Consider the following 23,500-nt stretch of genomic DNA (forward strand, 5'->3'; position numbering starts at 1 on the left):
GGATTCAAATCCCACTGAGGTACGGATTTTTGTGAATATCTGTGGGAGATGGCTTTCATTGTAGAGATGTGATATCATCACTCTGCTCATTGGAGGCCTGAAGTGGCTCGAAAAGGTTTGATCTTTAAAACAAGGCTTCGCGCACTGGGGAAAAAATGAGGGGAGAACACGTGATTCTCACAGTACAAAACGATTAAACGTTCGATATCCAGAACATAGTTCAATGCACACACTACTATGTGTTAATTAGCATAGTTATCAATCGTCAAATTCCATCTAATCATGCACGAAGCACCATGTCTCAGGCCAGGTGACAGAATCAGTTTATAGGTATTGATTTGACGTATTTTGATTTCATGTAAATATCTTTGTGTTCTTCAAAGCAACGGGAGTTTAAAAAGAATCTCCTTTCAGATGAATCAGCCTATTCAGTTGATTTATGATTAAATGATCGAAACATTACCGTGGGACGATCAGATAACGGAAATGGCGATTAATAAGGAAACATTGCAAATATTGAAACAAAACAAAAAAAAAAAAAAAAAAAAAAACATTGCAAATATGCTTTCTGCCGGTGTAGTACTCCTGTCCTATCAAGTGCTACCTCCATCCAGGAGGTTGGCTTATGGTTCTCTACCTGAGATCCATAATGTGGTGTAGAAAGATGAGATGGTGAGAGACACTAATTTCATAAAACTAATTTCCAACATTAACAAGCAAACCAAACAAAAGTCTTTTTCTCTTAGTGAAAATATTTAGCAAAATAGTTTTGGTTTGGGAACATCATGCCACTGGATGAAGTTTCGAGAAAAAATTAAATGGCCAAACATAAGACTTGTTTTAAATATATTCAAATAAGATTAATACATATGTAAAAAATTCTACCAACATATTAAATGAGTCTAAGTGAAAGATATTTCCTATGTCTTCAACTTTTTCTGTGCTTCCATAGGACCCCAGATATATTATCCTTTTGGCCCGTACTTCAAACCAAACTGTTTTTCTCAAGTGAACCATGAAAGGCAGAATATGATGACGTTTTTGCAATTAAAAACTGGTCGAATTTAATTGTTAAACAAATATGCTGGGTTTACATGTAAACAGATGATTAATAAAACAGTAGGTTCGTATTAAGTATAGCAGGACTGTCGTTGTTTAGACTTAATCCGTTTAGTTTTGTACTTAAAACTAAAGCCTGTGCTCTGTGGCCGGGTTGTTTGTTTTACAGAAAAATAAATAAATCTTCCACTCTAAATTCTCTAGATCATGGGTTCTCAACCTTCTGCAGTGGCGTACCACTATATTGAATTCAAGATATTAGATGTACCAGTAAGGCAGTAGCTCACGTACCACCAGTGGTACACGTACCATAGGTTGAGAATCCCTGCTCTTGATAATTCTTCTGAAACGGATTCGTAGTGAGCCTCGTGGTCCAATGAGAATACAGTAATTGCAATAACAGTTTCTGTCGCTTTATACAAAACTATTTGCAAGGTATATTTTTTACATGTTCTTTTTTTGAACATGTAAAAAACAAAAAATAGCTTGCTTTATCGCACTCGACCTGCTTTTCATAAATTTGCATGCTTTGAACCTATTTCTTTATAAAATTCAACTAGCGGATATTTAAAATGGTTTTAACAATTCTAAGATATTAAATCAACATCAAATTCGCGATTCGTTTTAAAAAAAAAATCAAAAACAAGCTAAAAGATTTTTTTAACTAATGAATTTCTTGCAGATTTTGTAAATGTATCCATATTGGTATTGTCCTATTTTAGTTCTCCTGATCCCTTACAAAATGAGAGGTTGTCTGAACTCTAATTGAACTGTTGCGTGAAAACTAATACGGAAATGCTTGGCTGTCAATCACTTGACAGTACAAGTTCACCCAAGTCCAGAAAGAACTGACTATTCCAACACGGAAGGATTGCTTACAAAGAAAGATTAATGCATCCTGCGAAAACGGGTTTGTTTTCTGACCACATTCGGATGTTCAAATTCAAACTACACTAGACAAGGAGCTGAAACCAGCATCTATACGATTGCAGAATTATAATTAATTTTATAAATGAGTTTACACTTAGGAAATGTTTATTGGGTTTCATTGACCGCTGTCCACAATCATATTACAACGAATGCAAATTCTGTTATTTGACACTGTTGCTAATAGTGTGTGTGTGTGGGGGGGGGGGGAACACGAATAAGTGGCATTAACAGAACTGACTCTTTCAATCCGTTGCAAACTTAAGCCTAATGGCCAATACACCCTGCGAAAATTTGCTAAATGGCATTGCATAAATGAGAGATAGTTTACACAGTAAATATAGGCTAATGACCTGAGAACTGGCGCCATTTTCTACTTTCGTAGTATTAGATAGCGGAAGAGGATTAAAAAAAAATCTTCATAGGAAATAGAGGGAGTTGGTGACCAATGACGTCAAGAAACGCTGATTAGTACCCTTTTCAAAATGAACGTTTAAGACACAGGTTAATGTTCTCTTACTTAATCAAAGCTGCTCTTTTTCTATATGCGACCAATGTGGCAGATAATCATACACGATTCAGCATTTCGGCATCTTCAAAAGGTTGTGACTTCCGTCTTCAACGATTTCAAAGTTACCGCACCAAGTAAAATATTCAACAGAGATAACTATAATTAAATTTACTCAGCCACGAAGCTGGCGTTGTGGTTTAAGCAGATCGTAAAACTAATGCAGGCATCAGTAGTTAAAGGTGCCGAGCAGCAAGGGATATGAGGGAGGGGGGATAGGACGCACCCTGCCCCGAAGTACTGCATTACGGCAAGATTGACGGCCGTTTAATCACACCCTCACTTGGTGTGTCTGAACTGCATTTGAATGCCGTTGCTGGGACAACGTTCTTAAAATGCGATAAACAGGTCACGTGCATGAAATAAATGCGTTCTGCTTCCGGATAAAAGCAAGCATCGTGGGGTGCAATGGCAACAGGAAGTGCAGGGTCACGCTGACTACCAGCTGGAAAGGTGATTCAATTAACGGAGTCGTAATGATGAAGCTGTTCAGAGTCTTTGCAAGATCTGATCCTTCACCAGGCTTTCCACTCTGTTTATGTGAAGATTTCTGGAAATTATTCATTGCGATGGGTGCGAGGTCACGTGATGATATAGGATCAATGAATGATGTAATTTTTAATCTATCCATAGAATGAAGACATGCTTTTACATAAAATATACATGACAGAAAAACTTAACCTATAGATATCGCATAAAAGAAATTTGATACGCACTTATTCTTCTTTTAATTGTGAGTGTAGAAAACCGACAGTTGCCTTTAGTGTAATGTGAACAAGCAAACACTCTGTTAAGTTGATCAAAAGTTAATCCACTGTACCCATTAAAGCTCTAATATGCTGTCGCCGATTAATATTGCTATTAGTATAAATGAAATAACAATAATAATAACTGAATTCAGGAAATACCTTTAACTAAGTAGACAACACGCAAAACAACATTTTTACACACACACACACGCGCGCGCGCGCGCGAAAAGCTGTTAAGCAAATTAAGGTAGTAGGCCATTTTCACCGCCTCCAATAAGTGCGGTGAGACTATCAATCCACTTATTGGAACGCTTAAGTTTCTTGTAAAAGTCTTAGCTCATGATCCTCCATAGATCAGTCAGTATAGACGAAGCCCTTGGGTTGAAAAGACCTGGGTTCGATTCCCGTCTGTGACATGAGAAACCTTTATTCTAGTCATCTTTCGATGAAAGGTGAGTTAGCAGGTCTCATACAGAGGCAGGGTTTTTTTTTTTTCACCAGGAAATTTGGGTTTTTCTTCTCTCAGAACAGGCAAACCGATCCCGTGCACACACGCGCACACATGGATTACAGTCATGAATACGCCCCTACCATATGCCGGTCCCGAGCCCGGATATAATTGGGGGGGGGGGGGAGCAATGGTGAACTACCCTGTAAAAATTTCACCAGGAACGCTTTGTGAGGCAATGCCTACAAAGCCTAGGGTCGGAAACGACTGAAGGGAAAATCACCACCACCCTTAGGCCACTCAGGCTACTATATGTATTATAGAGAATCTTTGGTAACTATGAATAATATAAAAATAATTTTAAAAAAAATAAGAAAAATAAGGCCCGGATGTGTTAAGTCCTGATTTGAGCAAAACGAACCTGCAACATAGGATTGTCAGAGTTAGTAACATTAGTGATCTGGACTTTATGCTGTTTGAGACAAAAGTCTGGAGTGAACAAGTCGATTTGTTAATTGGAATGAAATGGTGTCAGCAATAAGGTAAGAAGTTTTTTTAAATAATTTAAAAATATATATTTTCAATAGAAAATAAATGAATTTTTGTGAAGCGTATAAAGGATAGAAACAGCAATTAAATACAATAGTTCATTGTAGGGTTGCCATACGTCAGCATTTATGCGGACATGTCCGCATTTTCATAATGAAAATATCTGTCCGCATACATTTTCGAAAAACCTCCGCTATGTCCGCATTTCTGTGGGAGAATTTTAGATTTTCCCCCAAGGCGTTTCTCCTGTGTTGGCAACATTGCTGAAACAAGAATGCAGGAGGGTGATTATATTATACACGTAGAACAATTGAGTCAATAATCGAATCGAATTGCGCTTTTAGATCTCCGCACTAGTTTTTTTTTTTTTTTTTTTTTTCAACTTTTCGTTCTTTCTCGCTGGCGCTGGCCTCACGTTAATGGCGTTACTGCATACTTAGTGCTATGATAGTGGTATGATGTGGTGGTGTTTGAAGTGGAAATCAAGACGCATCTTTAGTTTTGTTCGTTCGTAATTAGTATTAATGACCTTATCGAGTAAGATATTAAATTATCAAATTATATCAGAATTAAAATATATACCACGTTTTAGGTTATGACATAATCGTTATGTAAGCCTACCTAAACATTATGATATAATTTTATATCATCTTACTTATATTTATTTCAGATTATCTGGAGGATGTCTAAAGCTAAAAGAAAGTGCTACTTCAATAATAATCATAGGGAAAATTTTCCATGTTTTCGCCCTGGACGTGAACCATGGGAGGCTAAATGTATTGCATGCAGTCCTGGTACATACGTTTCGGTCGCACAGCATGGGATAAGAGACTTGGAACTACATGCAAAAACAGAAAAGCATTTAAAGTGTGTTAGAGAAGTTCAACAGGAAAATTAAGTGATTATTTTATCAAACCAAATTCAGAATTGGAAGACACTGCTGCTGAAGGGACCCTTGCATATCATACTGTTGTTCATCACAACATTTACAATTCCATGTACTGTGCTCCTGGATTGTTGAAATAAATTTTCAGCGATTCAGAAATCGCAGCCAAAGTGCCGAGTGGGATGTCAGCATTTTGACATTTTAAAATATGGTAACCCTAGTTCATTGTACAAAACTATTTCACTTAATGATTTCACTTGCTGATTAAAAGATAGTCGAATTCGGGTTCTAACTTCATTGAAGTAAGACAAATAAATCTACAAACAACTAGAGGTCTTTTTTTTTTTTTCAAACTTCTTATAGGTATTAGTGAAATGTCATTGTGCAATCAGCATTTTAAGCTTAATTTTTTTTTATATTTACGCATATTTACTGTATTTATAACAAAATATCGTGTGCTTTCACAATTCGTCAGATATCGTAAACGAGAAACCTAATTTAGTGAGTCATATCTGTCGCCTGTTGGGAAACAGGATCACAGGATTCGATCTGATTGCTCAATCCTATTCCAGAAAATAGAGATATGGAAAGAAAGAAGAAAGATCGTAATAACGGCAAGAAAGAAAGACGAAGAAGAGGTTAGTTCAGCGGGCTTGAAATTGGATTGTCTGTAAGTGTTATTGCAGCTGCCTGTCCGTGTTTTTGATCGATTTCGAAGACAGTGGAGGAATGATGAATGACAGTTCAGTTCAGTTGTGCAGTAGCCATGGGAGTACCAATAGGAAGGGAAGAAGCAGAGAATATACAGATTGGAATGAGAATGCAAAAAGTTATCAGTGAGCCAAAGCCTGCTTGAGGAAGAGAATGCATAATTTTTTTTGTTTGTTTTTCTTAATTTTAAGCTTGAAGAAACTGTTAATACGTATGTGTAAGGAAAGGCTGGTTAGTTGGCTGATATTACGCCACAATTCAGAGACCAGCGGGACTATGAATTGTATTTGTTCTCTAGCCCGTTTATCTATTTTGTGGGATGAAAAACCACAGTTTCAGGAAGCAAAAACCCGAGACATTATTTTTTTTTTTTAGACGTCGTCTCATTTATAAAATATCTTCAGCTGCAGCATCATGTTTGTGCAACATTTTTCGTTGTTGTTGTTTGCTGTAAGAAAATAGCACGTGTAATATCAAAAGAAATGTAAACATCCAAGACAAGAGTATCCTAGTAAAATGGTAATTGAATGTATAACAGAAAGAAATATCAATTGATTGTCAGCAAAGCATTCAGAATTTTTGGACATGCCCTTTCCTTCCAACATTAATCGTGAGCATCTCATTAGCATTATAGCTGACCGACTTCCACGAATGGATAGTGAAGATTTTACTTTATTTTATTTTATTTTTTTGAAAACCAGCCATTGAACACATAGAAATCAGACACAATTTACTCTCCTAATGTCTTAATGACGTAATAATTCTAACTTAAATCCATGGATGAATCATATGGTACAAAGTTTGTAAGTTTTAAAATACGGGTGATTTTTAACAGAGTAAAATTATTTCCAAGTCTCGAAAGTATGTGAACCAATTACGATGAATTCTGAGAAATCGAACAGGAAGGAGATCTTATAAGTTAAAGATAAAACATAATTGAACGGTTAGGAAAAGGATGAAAGATATACAGAGAGAGAGAGAGAGAGAGAGAGAGAGAGAGAGAGAGAGAGAGAGAGAGAGATGGACTTGGTAGTCGCTGGGGAAAATAAATAATAACAGTCATATTTAAACAGCGAAGAGGGGACTGGAAAAGAGCGATAATCAATTAATGAACTGGCTAAACCACCGGGAAAGTGAAAATAATTTATCCATAAATGGCACTGTTCGTTTTACCTGAGCAGTTGCTGCGTTACTTAAAAATGTCGCATTTAGATGAACACAATGTTAAATATGACTTTCTTTGCGACAATATGGATCTTTCAACTGACATTTACGAATGAGTTGCCTTTTATCAGTTTATCTATTGCAGTACATTAAAGCCGTAGAAGGGGAAGGAAAAAGCCGCGAGACTCAGCAGCGGAATAGAATAACGTGTGAAATTACAACACTTTCCCGTTCTGGCAATTACATCAAAGTCGCTGAGCAAATAAAAAGGAAACCCGGTAGACACGCGCTGTATTCCCTAAGGCAAACGGAGAGCCAAAACACGAAGAAAAGTCTTTTCTTATCAGTCAATATTGAACTGATAAGGGCACTACCTTCTAGCCGGTTGTGACGTTCAGTGAAGGATCAAGATTAAGTAGGTTTGGTTGGATGAGCTATGTCGATAATAGGATTAGCATTACAAGAGTTTTCTTTGGAATCCTATGAAGTCACTGCCAAGTGCATAGTAGTGGCAAGTGCTACTTATGGAGGTAAAACTGCTCTCTTTTTTCGATGCAACGACTTATCAAACCCATATACATCATGCGATACACTGTAACAGATGAGGCGAATGCGATAGTATTTTCACTAAGAAATCATCATAACGGTGTTTTCAAAGCATATTGATTTCACCAATATACTCATAGATTACTTCAAGCCACGCTATTCAGAGTTTCGAAAATTATCATATCAATCCCACAACACGATTCCTTTAAAAAAAAAAAAAAAAAAAAAATCGCCTAAAGGAACAAATTCAGTGGTCTTTGGATTTTTACATACTAGAAAGTTCAAAATTTCTACTTAATATGGCGAAAATATTGATAAATAGTTTTATCTAGATTATAATTTACCATTACGCCAAATCAACTAAGACTAGGAAACAAATATATTTAGTATTAGCGGTCCAGCCTGTCTGCTGGGTAGAAACTCTTGTTTTCTGCATGAAACATACACTGCCAGTTCCTACGAGAGGAGCTAACTCACCTTCGCTTGAAAATCTTTATAAATGTTCCTTATATCCTAAAGAAGATTCTAATCCAAGTCTTTCCAATTAATCTTGATTTCCTTCTTTAGAATGCATGATGAACACGCTTTTTCCTATGTATATACTTGTATTATATACAAGATCTGAAGATTGTTAAAAGATGGACATAAAAAGGCATAGAGTCGTTACTTTAACCGCTATGTTAAATGCCATGCCCGTTATCAAGCGATTAATAATAAAGAAATACTAAGTATATGACAAAGAAGTGAACTGATCAACTAAAAGTAGTGGGAAAAGATTGCAGAAAATATTCCCTCTAGCCGATCACGATTTTTTCGGATTAGTCAATTTCTGCATCAGTAGTATTGAGCTTCTTAACTTCAGAAAATTCAGCTTATGACTAAACAAACAATAAAAAGTAAGATGGGTTTTCAAAAATGCAATATGTGAAAATCAGTTTTGAAAAAAATCTCGCTTCAATATTACAATACAATAGAAAGTTTATTATTCTCATCACGTATACATAATATTTATAAATATACAATTCAAGTATTACTAGCATATTTTCTACTGTTATTTGTGGCTAATTATTTTGTTATAAGCAAATAAAAATATTTTCCTTATATAAACAAGTAGAGTAAAATACATTATCAAATAGTTTTCGTAGTTTATAAAAATGTTTAAAATAAGTTAGTGAGTTTTTAAAAAAATTTTATGTGTAACCAAGGGTCGTAGCCATACTAGTTACTAGAAAATTTAATTAGCTCGATACAGTCACTGCAAAATCCAGTGACTATCTATGAAGGCTCATATAACATGGTATATACTTGTTAATATATTAGTATCATAATTGGAGATGATATGTAGGTTATACTAATCTTTTATAACAGATGTTTGAAAGAAAGGTCAACATTATTTAGTCCCATGGGGTAATCTCTCAACCGTTTTCTGAAAGCATATTCTGAAGTTATTGATTTTATTTCATTTATGAGTTTATTACAGCTGTCTGTTGTTAGGTATTCAAAGGATTTATGAAAAATTTCTTTGTTTGCCATGGGTACTGCCAGCAAGTTCCGGGCTCAGCGTAAATCAGCCTACTTCATATACCGAAAAACTTACAACGTTCTTTCTGACATATAATGTACAACCATAGAGATAGAGTTTCTGTAATGGCAAAATATTATGAATGCCAAACAGATCGTTGGTTGAATGTGCGAAGTCAGTAATGGCTATGGCTCTAATTATTCTGTTTTGTCTTTTGTGTTATCAATTTCAATATTATTATGCTACATAATCTGAAAAACTTCTAAACAAAATCTAAAAAATGCTAAAGCAAGGAGTAAGACAATGATCAAAGAAAATCATTAAAAAAGGTACTTTGTAATTAGCATTATTTTCTGGGTGATGATATCATTCACTGCTTCGCCAAATGAAAACATATCCGTTTAAGATACGCTGTACGAATATAATTTTGTGTTGCCTAATTTGGCCACATAAACTAGTCCAATTCAAATTTTAGTAAAACGCCTAAATAAAATTTATTAAATTCCATCCAGCCAATTGGAAATCGCTGTCATCTAAGCCATGACCAGCAGCATGGGCTCTACCAGTCAGGATTCCCTGCAAATCTCCTCGCTTGCAAGACCCACCTCCGGAGACGTGCCACGGAAAAGTTTGGAGAAACGTGGGCTGTTGCATTTGACATTTACAAAGCATTTGATAAAGTTTGGCATCGAGGGCTTCTCAACACTTCTCAACAAACTGCCAACCTTTGTGAACGTTCTGAGAGAAAACTGGATTGTCAATTTTGTCTTTCAGAACGGGCATCCATCATACCTCCATTACTGCTAAACCTACATGAACAGCTGTCCAACATCCTTTAACAGTTAAACTGCTGTTAGGTAAACTGGGAGTAACAGGGTCACCGAACCTGCTACTGCCATTCATATTTCATCTACCACTGTTCTGTGAAACAGCAGAATTAACTATAATTTTGAATCGTTTTATCGGACCGAGCCGAATATACAGGGTAGCCATAAAATAACTTTCCCTCTTTGGAGGCATCTGTAGCTAAAACCAATAAACGAAATGAGACCAAATTTTATATTGAGACTTTCGAAGGTATGAGGAGATGATTTCCGCGAAAAAAAGATTTAGTATCAAAAGTAGCCGATAGGAGAAATTTTGGCGCTGGCGGAGCCGAAAACAAGCGGATAATTACATTAAAGGCAGATAAAATGGAATAATAACATTTCGACGGTGTAAGCGACAGCCGCGTCACTCATTCCAGCTGAATATGTGACGCGTTACAACGATAATAAACTCAAACTTCTTAATCATAGTTCTCAGTGCTACAGCTGACATAGGACCTGTACACAGGTTATGAAGCCTTTTAAATTCCCGAACGGCCGCTACGGCATTGCACTGTTTAAGTTAAAACAACTTAACAAGTGAAACACGCTGAGGTAAGGTAGGACACATATTGAGCACAATTCGTCAGTCATTCGAATAACTGCCTGAACGTTTCCAATTCTTCTTTTTAAGTGGAATTGGTGGCGCTGTTGTCACGTACGCACAGTAAAATTTGCATAATCCTTTTTACCTGCGTTTACTGCAAATATTTGCTTGCTTTCGGCTCCGCCAGTGCCAAAATTTCCCCTATCGGCGACTTTTGGTACTAAATCTTTTTTTCCCGGAATTCATCTCACAATGCCTTCGAAAGTCTCAATATAAAATATCGTCTCATTCCGTGTATTAGTTTTAGCTACAAATACCTCCAAAGAGAGAAAGTTAATTTATGGTCACCCTGTATTTTAGTGGATGTCCTAAATACCAGAATTTATTTAATTCCATCCATTCAGATTGGAGTTATTGCTTTGAGTGATGTCGAAATGTTGTGCCGAAGTTTTTTCTTACTAATGTAAGGATTATCAATACTAATTTGAATAAAATGTGTCCAGCCACAGCTCATGAATGCACACAAAATGCACATGCAAGGACAAACAAAATAAGGTATCGAGAATGCGTGCAAAAACAATAATAAAAAAAAATGATAAGTTTGAACAAATCAGTGAAGCTGAATTAATTACTTCTTAAACTGTGAATAAATCAATGCATAAATTCCATAAAATTAACTACTAGTTTGCTAGATGACAAAAGACATCACGGAATGAGAAGACAGAATCAAGTATGGAATGAAATATGTTCCCTGCAGCAGTGCTTCCCAAACTTCTGGATGTCAGGGCCCCCTTTGGAAAAATTAAAATATTTCACGGCCCCCTCCTCGAAAAAAAATCGTAATATAGACATATATTATTATAATATTTATTGTATTTATATTCAATACAAAACATACGCAGCGAATATTGCAAAAATCAAATGCAAATATTACATTTTTAGCATCTTACATACACATTTGACATGCACATTACCTCATATTTTTATATAAATAGATATATTGTTATTGTATATTTGCAGTACAAGCACATGAAACGTAAAACGATTAGTAATAAAGAAAGAATTAAAAACATAAAAGAAGTTTAATAACAATTTAATGTGATGGATGTGTTTCAATACTGCTACGCCATATCAGGTGAAATATTTGAAACTGCAATTCTTAGATTTCTGCTTTGAAATGAATTATATGCTTATTTACTTATTCATATAAGTAAATATGCTTATATGAATAAGCATATTTACTAATGAATATTAAGCGCCGAAATATGCAGGAAGCAAAATTTGTGAACCCGCACCAATGTGTGATTTTTTCCCATTAAAATATAAAAAAAATAACGAAAAAGAAATAATAAATAATAAAAATTAAATACGTTTGTTTTAGATAAAAAATCTACTTAGTCTTAAAACATTTTCACTTTGATTTCATCGTTTCACAGCTCCCCACAAAACCTACGGACCCCAAGGGGACCGCAGCCCACAGTTTGGGAAGCACTGCCCTACAGGACATAATTGATGTATCGTAGTGTTTAGAAATGCATCTGTAGATGCATTTCTGAATAAGCTTTTATTTTGCTCTGCGGTGTGAATATTTAAACTAAATCTTTTGTATTATTTATGTCAGTTAATAAAAAAGAATAAACTTCTTAAGGCATTCTTGTTTAAATTAGTATTTACACTATAATATACATACATACATATAGCTTACAGTAAATTGATAAATAATAAAACGATAAATACTCATTTTAAGTACAGGAGTGTTGCAGTTATATATTTGCTCAAAATATACAGCTGAGTTATATATTTACTCATACAGCAAATATATAATTTTTTTTTCATTTGTCAGTTCTGAGGATAATTTTATTGAAATTCAGAATTTGGACACCTTACGAATATTTGTGGAACGATTTTTTTTTTTTTTTTTTTAAATTGGATAAGTTGAAAAGAGAGAAAAATGACAAAATGTTTCAAAATTATTAACCTTTATCAGTGGAATTTACTATTACTAATATAATATACATTTACTGACTTTTGGTGGTAGGATTCGTATATAAAAAATACAAGCCCTTCGATTGGAATAGGCCTAAGTTCGATTCTCGTCGCGACGGGAGGAATCTTTATCTGGTCGATTTCAATCGAAGGTGAGTTAGCCGATCTCATATGGAGGTAGCAGGGTTTTTTCTCCCGGAAACTCGGGTTTTTCATCCCGCATACATACAAATCGGCCCATCAGAACACACGCAATTTACAGACAAAAAATTACTAGTTGTGGTGGTGTTGGAAGTGGGCGGTAGATGGCGTTGATGGAGATGATTCGTAGTAGAGGTTAGGTGTAGAAAGAATTGTAGATGTCCTCCCACGATGAGTCTTCGGACTCCTTGGAGGTATCAGGAATAATAATAATAATAATAAAGTTATAACTGTCTGTCATTAGAATAACCGGTAACATTTGTGTTATGATAAATTAAAAATATAGTTTTGCGGAATATGTGAATTTTTATTTTATTATCTGAAATGATATTAATGACGAATGAAAATTACATCCTTGACTGATTTCACAATGCGCTCTATGGAATATATTAATCCGCTATGAGAATTAATACAATGTTGTTCGCCTAGCATCTCCGTCGTATTTCCATCATCCAGCATCAGTAGTTACTCTTTTATGTTTACATCGTGAATAAGTGTATGTGTTTATTGCCTTTCCTGTTTGTTTCTAATAAGTACTTGAATGAAAATGAAGGTAGATCCAAAATTGTATCCCGGATACCACTTTATAACATAAATACACGGGACCAATTAAAATCGATATAATCGATATACAGTATGTTGTCTGTTCCTTGAAGCACATCTCGAAATGCATTGTAGGATTCTCGTATGTTCTGATGTTAACACTTGAAATAGTGCATATTTTCGAAAATGCTCTTAAGAATACAATTCGGTTAAAAACAGGACGGGAAAGAAAAGAATCTCGGAATAGCATAACTGGGTTATTTAGAATTAAGCGAGGCCACTTAGGGCCCCCCAAGGCAAGTGTATTATGACTCTCGTGCGTGTGACTTTACTAGCCTTTAAAAAAAAAAAAATCCTATTTCATATGAACATTTTAACAAGCGTTTCTATGATAATCATGAAAGCATAGCGGAACTATTTCAGTGAAAACAAAATACTGAGAAATAAATAGCAAAAGAGAATTGTATTTTCGAGTAATCAGTAGACAAAACGTTATTTTTAATGCTCTTATATATGGAATCTTTATACGGAGGTTTATTATTATTATTTTATTTTATTTATTTATTTTTTTTCAATTCAAGATGAGTAAGTCGATCTCGGAGGTAACAGGATTTTTTTCAACCGGTAATTCAGTTTTTCATTCTGGATCAGGGTCGGCTCGTGCATAGGCACTGCGGAACTGCAGCACCCCAAATTTTCTGATTTTATATAAATATATTTATTAATTTATTTATATTTGTTTGTAATATTTAATTTTATCATCAACAATTCTATACAATTCTCTTGTTTTGTATAAAAAATAATAAAAATCCATATTGTAGCACTTAGCAGGGCGAAGGATGCTAGCAGCACTGTGTTTACCACTGTGTCATATTGCTACGCGCGCAAGCATATGCACGTCATAGTGAGATGCGAGCTATTAGCGTAATGCGGCACTGTCCGTTGCGCAGTTCCACTGTTGTATATATGCAGTTTGCGCCAGTAGTAGAATGTTCGTAATGCTTATCGTGTTTACCCCGTCTCTTTAAATATTTGGACATTACAATTAAAGACATAACATTTGTTATAGTTTTTATTTTAGAACATTATTGGCATTATGACAATTATGACCTCAGAAATGCAACCTCAAGAAATACGTTCTGTGACAGTAGTGACTGTAAGTGAACTACAAATTCTTGTAGTTCACTTACAATCACACAAACATCAAGGAAAAAGTTATTGACCTTTTCGCTCGAAACAAAATAAGAAGAATGGATTTTGTTTTTAAGTAATTTTGAATTATACTAAACAATATAATTTTATCGATAATAAACTTTTTTTTCATGAAACAAAACAAGAAGAATATATTTTATTTTTAAGTAATTTTGAATTATACTAAACTGTATAATTTTATCGATAATAAACAATATTTTTTCATGAAACAAAACAAGAAGATTATATTTTATTTTTAAGTAATTTTGAATTATACTAAACTGTATAATTTTATCGATAATAAACAATATTTTTTCATGTTTATTTTTTTTTTAATTTTTACCATAATTTTGACATTTTATCCAAACACGTATACACTGTACTTACAGTGTGTATGTATATTTCGAAAGTTGCAGCACCCAACGATTTCAAGCCACGAGCAGCCACTTCTGCATACAAGCAAATCGGCTGGAGAACACTCAATAACATTACTTGTAGGCTGTAGATAGCGTGGCTACGATGGTGGATTATGTAGCATGTTACATGATGAATTAAGTACAGACAGTAGGTTGTGCGATGTAGAGGGCCTCCCTCCTGAAATGATTCCTTGGACCATGAACGTGATATTAATAATAATAGTAATAAAATCATCTTCTGATGAACCGTTTTTGTTCCGATTCGTCCTGCATGATTAAAACTAATATACACAGAAACATCTACGTTCTTAATATTTAAATAAACTTATTCAGAGATTAATGAAATCTGTCACTAGAGTAAACACTCAGTAGAATAAATGTTAAAATTAAAACTAGACATATTCTAAAATTAAAGTTAAGAGGGCATTCATTTTGAATTGACCATTTGGACCTTTATCTACCGGAATGAATAATCAAATTTTCACTTTCTTCTTCAATCTCCTTTATATCATTTATCTTTGAGTAGCAATGAAATTTATTGCTTCAATACACACAAGTCAAATATATAATATTAAAAGTGACATAGTATAGCTCTTACAAGAACTCTCAACAGAGATATTCATATGAATTAAACATACAAAGAATGCACTAAGAGGGAATAAAAAATCGCTACCCATGATCGTGTAATGGCACGATAAAATCTATTAAAGTAATTTGCTTTATTGCCTCTATAAGCCGCTCTTTTTTATGTTCACACGAGCTCTGATTTAGGTAAACTTACTTGAATATACGTGGAGCGAAATGAAAAAAAGCATTCACTGAGAATTTACATACTTAATTGGCAGCTGAATAAAAATAAAGAAACAAACACGCTTTCCGAATATCGCAAGTCTAATAAAAAAAAACATGGAGTTCTTTGAAACATGAAAATAGTACGTTTGTACACAATTTGACGAAAAGAAATGTCTCATCACATAGGAGTTTGGCTTCTGACAATTTTGTTATATTTATTGCGCATATATATATTTTAACAGACAAGAGTGCGTGTTGAAAGATGGAGCCACATGTATATTTACTTCCATAAAATTTCAGTACTTGGGATATGTAGATTACTAAAGCTATTTCGCCAGTTGAACTTAATTTTATTTTACAATTTATTTTACTTTGAAACATTCAAACAAAAATGAGTTTCTGGTTTTCGTTACAGGAAAAAAAAAAAAAAAAAAAAGAAGTTAAAAGCTAAATTATACTCCTTTAAAATTAAAATATTAACTACAGTTCAACTAGTAATAGAATGAATACACGAATAGTGAGCAATGGTGACAACGTTTACATATTGATTACTTACGTATATGTATAATATAAATATTTATCATCATAAATATAAATTTTACATTTCTGAGACAAATACGCAGATATAAAAAAAAAAAAAAAAGAGTCATGTATGCAAGAGGGCGCTACGAGCAACAAATCACATTTGCAGCGTTTAGATCAATAATGGATATGCCATCAACGCGAAAACCGCTTGAAAGGGCAATAGTGAATGAGTTCAACTGGGCATTGAGCCAATAGTTCGCTTGCTGCTTTAAGAAAAGGAATGGGTATGACGAAAAATATCCGTCTTCAACATATGAAAAAAAAAAAAAAAAACGCATTGCAATACTGGAAATTAATCCATATATATATGAGCCTTAATATGATCTTGGAGAACCTAAGAATTGCAAAAAAAAAAAAAAAAAAAAAAACAGTATCAATGGCATCAAAACAGCATTTAGAATACAAAGAGAGCGGTTCTCCAGTCTGCTTTTTATTTTTATTTTATATTAATAATAAATAATTCTTAGTTGTTTTTAATAATAAAATAACTTTTGCATCATTTAATGAAATTGATTATTAAGAACTGGAAAATAAAAATGCAACCGTAAATTTATAACAAAAGCGGACAAAAGGAAATGAGTAATAAATCAATTTTAACAATATCGTATTTAAACAAACCGCATAGAATAACAAAAGGAAGAACTGCCATACGCTGATTTCTTATCCACTTCTGTTATAGCGGATACGGAAGAGGGTGGATGAATATTATCAGCAGTTTTGCTTTCAAAACAAAGTGGTCAGGAAATACTACTTACAAAATAAATAATGAAAAAAATTATATCCGTCCATATTAGTAGCTAATTTTTTTTCTTGGTGAACATATCATATTTTGAAAACTTTTTTTACCGCTTTAATTTATTTCTTAATTTCATTACATCCATTTGAAAGTAGTTAGCGTAACCAGCATACGTGAAGAAATTAAAACGCAAGTTTTGACAAATTTAACTTCATAACGTACTGCATCAAAATCTAGTACTTTGTTACTTTGGTGATCTACAAGACAATATTGAAAACCACTCGCATAAGAGATGGTAAAAAGTCTAGTTATTTAGCAAAAGCTAAATTAAGAATTCTCCTAAACTGATTTGATTTTAATTTTAAACGGTGACAGAAAACTAATAAGCAGAAGTCAAACTAATTTCGTGACACTTCAACAGTATTCATTGCTGCTTACATATGCGTCGATTGTTAAAAAATTCAGTAATATTGATATTTTTAAAGTGGAATTCATTAGATTTTTTAATTGAATTTACGCAAACAATTTCTTGAAAGAATTACTAGTTTTAGTGTAATTTAATTTCTGTTCAAGTCTTGTAACGTCTCAATTCAAATATTTATTCTTAGGGATTTTCAACATTCGTTTAAATGAAACAGTTATTTAAATAGCTGCATAAAACATTTCTACTTATAACCAACAAAATACCGTTATCAATCGAGATAAGATTATGCCTAAACAGTATGCCATGCGCTACATTTATCTGCCCATAGAACTCCATTGGTTTACAGTACCGAAACTTCTATTAAGGCAACACTACCAAGTAATGGGTTCGAAAACCTCAGCACATCAAGAGTGCGTTCTACACTTGGCACGATGCCAAGTAAGAAGAACGAGATACAGTAGTGTTAGGTAGTGAATTTCTCCCAGGCGTTTTTTTTTTTTTTTTTTAGTTTGTTTGCTCCCATTCTGTGACGTAAGAACGTTCGTTTCCCGCCAAATTACAGGAAATGACTTAAAAAAAACAAGAAGAAAGGCACTCTATTTGTATTACTTTTCGTATATTTTTCCTACTTCGGATAATGGCGATTTCTAATCAAAGGTCGTAACTAAAACCGCACCTTGCTATTCCCGGACATATTCAAAATATCAAGGGGCTATAACCGTTCTTTAGAGTAATGTTTATCTTCAACAGAAACATAATTCAACTCAGTCGTGAAATTCTTCAACACGTTAAACATCATTAATATTTATGCTCTGTGAAGTTTCTATGCATGAATTATAAATATGGCACCTTTAGAAATAACATCACAGTTCTTGTTGACAATGTAACAAAATACTATAATACATCACACACACACACACACACACACACACACACACACACACACACACACACACACACACACACACACAGTTTTTACTGGTTACTAGCAATAGTTCATTGGTCTGCAAACAGAAACACGCCCAACACATGAATCCTAAAACAGATATATATTATGAAACACAAAAAAAATCAGTACTCTAAATCATTTCCAGTTCCGAAAATTAAATAAAAATATCAAATCAAAACTATACAAGTATGCACAAGCATTATATTATAAAACTTTTTTTTCCTGCCTTCGTAATGAAGTTGGTCTGGTGTTTTCTATTCATATATACATTGAAGTCTTGCTAGATAACCTCACGAAAAAAAGAAAAATAAATTCGAGGTAAACGCAAAATTTACAATTACAGTACTGCGCCTACACCATATTGCTAAAAATATTCGAACAATCAACAGAAGCGCATGCGAACGCATAGAATATGCAAATAATGATGCAGATACATCTCTCAGAAAATATGCATATAAGGGAGATGTTCAGTTTCAACTTTTTTTGTTTGTTTGTTTTGTTTTAATGTGAATCCCATCCTCGATAGATTGTATACCCGTCTTAAATACTGAGAGCAGAATTTTAAGGACGTCGAAAGTGACAATAAAAGTTCATCCTCAGCTTCGATTGCATTGCTGCTTACATCGCTAAACACAGAACTCTGGATGCTCCAAGATTCTCGATGTGGTGTTTGTTTCATTAGACAAGACTTTTCAATTGCAAAACTCTACGAATGTTACAACCAATTACAACTGAATTTAGTCTTTTATTAGACGAGATGAAACAGAATATAATAATAGGATTTTAATGGCATGACAATCTCAAAGCGCCGATGTAAATCCCACTGAACCTAGTCGGATGAAGTGCAACAAGTGTAACTAGCAGAACTTAAGACAGTCCTGCAGGGAGAATAAAGGTTAATTTTCCATTAAACTTGTTAAACTGAGGAAATATCCTAAGTTTAAAAAATATATTTTAATCTTTGTATGAATTTCTTTGGTGTCCCAGTACTTTTGGTAACATAGTGCATGTACATGTTTCGGAGCGCTTTCAGTCGATTTTTTTAATACATATATATATATATATATACATATATATATATATATATATATATATATATATATATATATATATATATTAAATGTATATATATATATATATATATATATATATTAAATGTATATATATATATATATATATATACATACATATATATATATATATATTATATTAATAAGTATTGTAATGTACTAGAAATGCTGTGACTAATCAGAAACAAAATTTTATACATAGCAAACTTACTAACAATAGACTGAAAGATCTTTGGTACGCTATTACAAGGGTAGGTCAAAAAAAGTAATGCCTATTGCCCTATAAAGTATTACATGTTATACCTGAATTTTTTGATGAGGATGATGAAAAAAATTATCATCATCCTCATCAAGCTTTTCAAGTATTTAGGCCTGGAGTGGCCTTTTACGACCTTAGAGGACGTCCTGGTTTTCTCTTTCTTAAAGGTTTGTAATTTAAGGCTTGTTTTGATAATCTTTGTTTTCATTCTGTCAACGTGTCCACCAATTAATGTTTATATATATATATTTTTTTCTTTTCTATTTCTAATTCCTGGTTTAACTGTTTCATAATGTCTTCATTTCTTTTGTGATCGAATAGAGTATATTTTGCAGTTTTTCTCATAAACTTCATTTCCAGCTGTTATTAATCTTCGTCTTTTTGTTTTATTGTCCAGATTTCCCTTCCATACAATAGAATTGGCAGGACTAATCTATTATATACTTTATTCGGGTTTACTCTGGTTTGTTTTTGAATTAGATTTAGTTTAAATAAAGAGTCAACACCTGTTATTTTTAAATATAAATTTAGGTTTATATCTTTTTTCATTTTCATATCTAATCATGCCCTAGGTTAGTTAAATGAATTCACCTGTTCTAAAATCTTGTTATCTATTACTATTTTAGTTCTTACTGGATCTTGTCCTTTAAAGGCCATCGTTTCTGATTTTTCTGTAGATATTAGCATTCCATAATCTTTGGCTATCTCATTTAGATTTAAAATATCTTTCTGTAAGTTATCTTCAGAATTTGTAATTATTATTTGATCATCGGCAAAAAGGAGATTGTTTAAGTTCACAGTAGGAGAAAGTTTAATACCTTGATGGAAATTTTTATTCCATTTTATTATTATTTCATAAAATAAATCACCTCTCAGCAACTCTTTTTAAAATAAATATTAAAAAGAGTTGCTGAGAGGGGACATCCTGGTCTGACTCCTTGGTTTATCTCTCTCGGATATGATAGTTCATAATAAAAAATATTGATTTTAAAAAAGATTTTAACAATGGTAATCTAAGTGATATCTATATGGCAACAACATCTCTCCATCCAGTTCCTAGTCAAATATCAAAAGAAGAAAGCCCTGAACATATTCATCAAAAATTGAATATGCAAATTTTAAAGGGAGAAATGTACTTCAGAATTTGCCAAGAATGTCAGACACCACAATAAGATATTGGAAACTTTCTTGTAAAAGGTCGCCACAGTTAGTTACGAAAGAGAGAGAGAGAGAGAGAGAGGAAATATTTGAGACCTCCTCAGATCTTTGAGAAGTCTGGTGATGAGAGTTCGTCCATTACTACGAGAGAGTCTCTAAGCGCAATCCTAAGAGAGAAAGCATAAATCATCTCAGCACTAAATCACATTTATCAAGTCAGATGCCACTTAACGATCATCTCGTGAAACTATGACGGCATTATTTTTTACATATTTTTAATCCAGGTGGGTGAGATTCAACAGAATAAGCATTGTAAGACTGAAAAAAAAACTGAGAAAAATTATATAAAAAAGACAATATGCAATCGGACATAACGTTAAATCATAATAATGATATATCACACACCGCTCAACATTCATGAGATTTCAAAATTTTGTTAGAGAACCATACCAAATAATATGGTAATCAATGTGTTTCGTAGGATGAGTATTATTATACGTCAGAAAATTAGCTTTTCTTTTATAAAAATTCTAGTTTTTAAAGTGGTAACTATTTTGCATGTACAACAGTTGGAAAATTTTAAGTATAAAGCACGTGATTTCGTGTTTTGGTAACGAATTCGTACATCGCCTTATTCCTTTCTCCCCTTCAACATGAATTGACTCTTCTTGACAAACTGCCAGCCGTGGGTCTCGCATCTGTGGTTAGACAACAGTTTCATTTCTTTTATTCCCTATGTGGGAATCCCTTTAACACTGATGAGTACAAAAACTTGCTCAAATTCATGACCTTGCATTTTCTCAAAACATTTTCGAAGTATGGCTTCAGTGATGGAAGAAATGTAAGCACAGTCCAAGTGAGAAGAAAGTATAGGTGTCTGGTATCCCCGAAATCCGCTCCTGCAGAACAAGAGCAGATTCAGGGGAGATCTGTTAACTTAGATTTCATGAACGCCAATCGTTAGCAACTTACCAGTCTTTCTTGAATATAGTGTACATATGTTTGTCTATTCAAGAAAGGCAAATCAAATTTCATGTTGATTTTTCTGTGTACTACATCGTAATGATATAATTCGATAGCTGTAATTGTTGGTCGATGCGGGCAGAAAAATTTTCAACAATCTCTTTTGCCTCTGAATAAGTGCACAGCTACAAATAGATCAGAAGTTCCGCGAAGAATACATAAAATATCTAATACCCTAAAATTTAATAAATTATTTACTAAAATGGCAATATAAAATAATGGCTGTCTTAAAAAATGAAATTTATAATAAAAAAGAAAATTAAACCAATATCGTGAAAAAGTAAATATATAGTGAGCTAAATTTAAGATTAATAGTGAACATGTTAAATTTCTTCACTATTAGTAATGTTTATTTTCCGAATTTGTAGAAGAAAAACAGTAAAGATGTGTATAATGTCAGGTAATTGTGATAATGAAAACCAAATTTTAAAAAAATAATGTCGGCATTTTTTTACAGATAAGAATAATAGAAAAAGAATTAACATTTTCATGATTCTACTAATCCACATCATTGTGAATTTACGAGTCTTTATTTTGACACCGTAAAATATTTAGAGATGAAAATTAAAGCACGAATCGAGTCTCAATGTTTTCAACAAGAAAAGAAACATGAAAAAAAAAAAGTGCCAAGGCATTTCAAACTATGAGACATGCTCACTCATAATTGAACATAATTTCAGATAATTCAGATGTTATGAAAAGAGATGAGAAAATAGACAGCAGTGGCATCATCTCGACCTTGAAAAAAATCAACTAAGGCGGAACAAAATGCAAGTAGTCAAGAGACAGCAATCATGTATTTCAAGTTACATTTTAAAAGTCAATTTAATGCACGTGGAAATATCTCAGAGGATACATCGTATATTAACGTTTTCTTTCTTTTTTCTTAAATGTTTAAAACGTTGTCGCTTGTCCGTGGTATTATCACTAAGTTACTAGTGCAGACAAGGAATTTTTGATAGCGAGCACTTTTCCGTTTTCACTGCGTCATTGTTTTTATGTCAACAAACCGTTAATCGAAAGAGATATTTATGAATAGAAGAGGAGATAGTAAACGTGTGCAATCATTTTTGCTCGAATTTTTTTGCTAACCAGTGAACGTTTTATAAAGAGAAAATAAACTGCTCGACTATCCGTTTGCATTCAAAGTACTTCGTCATTTAATAGGGTTTCCGATACAGAAATAGTTTATTACACAGCCATAGAAGGGATAACAACAGGACTCTCTAGACATTTCATAAAAGTGCATTCAAAATGATTCAGTTGGCAGACGTCTCCATCCGAGCGGTGAGTCTAATAATTATATAAAAAGAAGCCTTAAAATCAAGGCATACAACAAAAGTAATTTCAATGTATACTTTGGAAAGTCGTTATAAACAAAGATGTACGCAATTTTCATACAGTTTTACCTTTTAGTTGAACCCTGTATAAAACTCATTATTACTATGATAACCATGAGTTATAATCCTTGACCAGAATTATAACTGACACGACGTAATTAACGAATAGTTTGTGAGAGAGAAAAAGTGAATGTAATAAAAGAAAATGATGGACTATATAAGACGTATAGCACAACTGGAAGAAAGAACGGAACATTGCACCCTTCGATTGGAAAAGACTTCAGT

General features: G+C 33.3%; 1 protein-coding gene across 1 annotated transcript in view; it reads right to left on the bottom strand.

Moving 5' to 3' along the window:
* The window catches only part of LOC150103852 (transforming growth factor beta receptor type 3-like), a 315,988-nt gene that overhangs the window by 230,821 nt on the left and 61,667 nt on the right, over positions 1 to 23,500 (bottom strand). The gene's annotated exons all lie outside the window — the stretch shown is intronic.

Source organism: Typopeltis vanoorti, chromosome 8 (assembly GCF_054136105.1).
Source record: "Typopeltis vanoorti isolate ZY-2024b chromosome 8, IOZ_Tvanoo_1.0, whole genome shotgun sequence".
Lineage (NCBI taxonomy): Eukaryota > Metazoa > Arthropoda > Arachnida > Uropygi > Thelyphonidae > Typopeltis > Typopeltis vanoorti.